The following is a 4596-nucleotide window of genomic DNA, read 5'->3' as shown; positions in this document are numbered from 1 at the left end:
GCGTGAAATTTTTGGGACAAGCTTAGAAATCAGTAACCAAGGTTATGGTCCTTTCACATGTCTGAAATTCTCGTTTTAAATTAAAAAGGGCGTTACGGTCAACTTTTAAGCATTTAACGGAAAGGTGTAAAAGACTCGGACAAACAACGAACCGGTCACAGAGGGTTATACCATCATGTAACCTGGTCCTGAGTGAGTCGTAAGGCATATCTAAATCATACTTTAACGGGTCAGAACTGAAGTCAAAGCAAAAGTCAAAGTTTTGCGACTTTCGGCTCCGAACCGGGTCAAAACAGAAAATGGTCGGATCAAACAAGCTTAGACTAGTTAATATACTTATTATCATGTTTTATGAGTGTTAAAACAGGTTACACACCATCTACATTACTGATTATGCATAGAATCGCAAAATAGCATTTCTGTTGACTTTTTCTAAGCACGTTTGACTCGACATTCGGACTAGTTAGAGTGGGAATCAGAGGGTGTCCTTTTAGGGGTTTAAAGCCCACATGATTACCAACATATAACTACCTTTGATTCGACAAACCACTGGACAATTTGTGATTTATCGCAAAGTCAATCGTTAATTATGACGGATTGACTTTTAAGCTAAACTATGCAAAAACTAAGCCACAAAAGGGTAGGCATACTTACAGAAGCTTGGTGCACGACTAGAGATGTTAGAGGAATGCTTTGGAGCTCCAGAAGTGAACTAGAAAGTAGGTTTGAGGTGTGTTGAACATTGGTGCATCATATTGCCTTTTATAGTGAAAAATGATGCACAAGATCATTACAACTCATCCTACAATTGTTCATGGATGATCAGCAGGTGTCCTATAGTGCTAGGGGACATGTAGAGGGCGCCCATGCTTCAATTAATGCATCAATGATCGTTCACAAGCTCAAACAGTGAATCTGTCCAAGTTTTCTGCATCTGGGACTGTCACGCGGCCCGCATTAGAGAACAGGCAACATGGACGCGGGCCGCCTGAATCCTCATGTCAGTAAACGGATCTTCATATGGCGCGCGGCCCGCATTAGCTTGCTTGTTTCCTTCACGCGTGTGACAACCCTCAAAATTCCATGTATTTCGTACAATTTATTATTGATAATTAAAGTGCTTGACGACTGTGTGGAATTACTTAACTGCTCTCTGATTACTGTGTTATACTTACATGTACTTGTTAACATACTAATAAAGTACAGAAAAGTCATTAAATAGTCTGTTATGTATTCCTGATTGTTGAAAATTAAGAACATTACAAATATATATATATATATATATATATATATATATATATATATATATATATAGGACGCTTTACGAATTAATTAAGCACTTTAACGGAACAACACTAAACTGAACAACCGGACTTTACCCGGAATACAAAAATATTGCCAAACACATTATCTTTATTTTTCTGAGCTAGTTATGATCCCCGAACATCATAACACCCTATACAAATATCTCATAACAAAAACCACCTAACTAGATCATTAGATTCTAACTAATTATCTTAACTTGGTTATAACCTAGCCTACATACCCCCCCCACCTAGTCTACGGCCATTATGGCCCTTACACACTTGGATTTTATTTCAATAATTTAATAGATATTGTTCCCCCATGATGAACATATTACACAAAGGATTTCATGAGAAGATGGATATAAGTGTGAACCATGAGAACATTAACCATTCATTCACCAACATCACAACTTCAACCAAACCCTCACTCTCTCCTCTCTTTGGTTCGGCAACCATCACCACACCACCATACCACCACCTTCAAGCTTCTTTCAAACATTCTACACTCATCCAAAGGTGCTAGAGACCGAACAATTAAGCTTGGTGTACTCGGTAGAGCAAGGACCTTCTTCGTTTGCTATTAACCACCACTTTTACGCCTTGTCTCTCCCCTAGCCTTGTGCTAATAGTAAGTGACTCTAAACCTCTTCTTGATCTTGTCTAGAGTGGTTAATAAGCGTTTTGTTGGATAAATCGTGAACACTAAAAATCAAAACTAAAAAGTCTTGCTAGAGTGATGAACTTGTTGGTTGAAGAGTAAATAATGATGAAACATGGTAATACAAGATAAATCTGAAATATATGAGTATTAGTTTGCTATAAATAACTTATAACCTGTTGTAAATCATTATTAGAATGAATGGTAATCATATGTGTGCGTTTTAGTAGCCTTTAGACTGATAACAGCTTGCTGATGTGTATTTTCAGCCGCCTTTAACAGGCTGTAAACAGGTCATAAACTTAACGAAAAAACTGATATTTTGACTCTAAAATGTGATATTAGGAAATACGGTTCTAATGGCACCGGAATCATACTTTTTGGACTCCGTTTACTATTTTTAAAAGGTCATTTTGTAACAGCAGCTCAAGCTGCATTTTTGCTGCTGAAAATAGGTGTTATGTTTCTGGTCGTAACTGGAAAAATATGATGAATCAGCTCATGGAATTCATACAGTAGATGACAACTGATGTATCTGTAATTACCCCACTGGAATTTCATAAATCGGACACTCGATGAATTTTTAATAAATTGTTCCGTAGACTGTGGTCAGAAATGCATAAATCTGAGTTCAGTCCGGAATATGATTTTTTATAAAATATTGGTAGTGAACCGGACCCCGATATTTTTACACAATAAAATATGGAACGTTTAAGACATCCTGTAAAAATTTGGGAATTTTTGGAATAATTTAACTATTTTATTAAAATGTCCGAAAACAGCCGGTTTTGAATATAAGTGCTGAAATTGAGATAAGTTGTGACTTGCGTGTCTAAATGTCGAGTATGCTATCCGTGAATGATCTAACATGTTATATATGTTATGTGCATTATCGTATGTTTGATTTTGAGTGGGGAATGGATGGGAAACTTAGAGGGCATAAACCGTTAAAGTGATGCACGTTATGTGATAGATACGTGTAGGAACTTTGTGTTCTATTTGAAAGCCACTAAATGACTAACTGGTAAATCATACTAGGACATGATTGACCGACCTTGACCGTTAGCAATATTGGGAATCTAACCGAGCAAACCGAGGTGAGTTCACACACTTTCTAAGGCATGGGATTCCCGGTGGTTTGGGAATGGGTTAAAGAATTAAAACGGAATCTACATATCTTACTTAGGTAGGATATGTACGGCCATCCTCCTCGGGTAGGATGCCAGTATTAATCCTGCGTATTCTCTTTGGGAGAACTACGTACGTTCGTCCTCCTTGGGTAGGACAACAACCTTAAAACTCACTAGACAAAACTCTATCACAAGTCCCTCATTTTATATCGACTTAATCGCCGAGGCCAATGGCGAGCGGGTCATTAGTTAATAGCGCTATTAGGTTTAACAAACCTCACACCGTGCCAGTCGGACGGGCGTGTACTAATGGACTATGGCAAACCATCAGTGATGATAGACACTGATGTAGGGCACAACTTACTTGCGTAGTAGTCGATATCATACGGTCTAGTAGTTCACATGGGGAAGCCCCCACTAATCATGGACAGGGTATGGGTAATAAAGAATGAACTGGTTAAATTTTCTTTCAACTACGGGGTAACCCCCACGGCAATTACGCCAACAAAAGACAAACCACGTTTTCGAAAACAACTTAAAACTAAACAACCAAACGTGAACTCACTCAACTTTGTTGTTGACTCGTTGTTAAATGCCTTACAAGTCGTTAAATGCTTGGAGCTTGCACGAGGAAGGAGTCGTTGTGGGATACGGACTGTCATGTTCCGTAATAAACACTTAATCCTTATGAACTTATTAAATCTACGTTTTGGATTTTAAACTTATGGACTATGAACTTATATTTTGGTATCACGTATTATGCTTCCGCTGTTTAATTTAAAACTTGGTTAACTGGCTTCTGGTCACCAATTGTATTGTGGTTGGTTTTATGAGTTATGTTATATTGTCGGTTAGATAGCTCACACTGTGTATTAGTTAACGTGATAACTGCTACTTGAACCTTGTGTGCTTAGTCTCTACTGTCGTCCCACACTTACGCACATTCACGACACTTTCCTCACTTACGTTGCTTCGTTATGAAGATCATGAGCGGACACGGAGGACGTATCAACCTTACTCAAGCCCAGTTGACGGCTCTGATCAACGAACGAGTTGCTGAGGCACTCACAGCTGTTCCTGCAGGAGGTATAACCTGCTACTTCGACCTATCTTAGGACGTTTAGATCTTACGTTCGCAAACCTACCCTCGTTCTTAACCTTGTCATTTATTCTCGCACCACAGGACAACATGCTCAGCCTCCTGTGTGCACATTCAAAACCTTCATGGATTGCTGACCAAGCACTTTCAGCGGCACAGAAGGTGTTGTAGGCCTTCTTCACTGGTTCGAGAAGCTCGAGTCTGTTTTCGAGATGTGTGATTGCCCGGAAGATCGTAAGGTGAAGTATGCTACTGGAACACTCGAAGGAGCTGCGTTAACCTGGTGGAAAGCACAGGTCCAATTGCTTGGGTTGGCGGTTGCTAACGCCACCCCATGGAACGGCTTCAAAGAACTGATTAGAGAAGAGTATTGCAGTCGTGACGACATCTACAAGCTAGAGG

This window comes from Helianthus annuus, chromosome 7 (genome assembly GCF_002127325.2).
Source record: "Helianthus annuus cultivar XRQ/B chromosome 7, HanXRQr2.0-SUNRISE, whole genome shotgun sequence".
Taxonomy (NCBI): domain Eukaryota; kingdom Viridiplantae; phylum Streptophyta; class Magnoliopsida; order Asterales; family Asteraceae; genus Helianthus; species Helianthus annuus.
The sequence above is the reverse complement of the archived record's forward strand: the minus strand, read 5'-3'. Positions refer to the sequence as shown.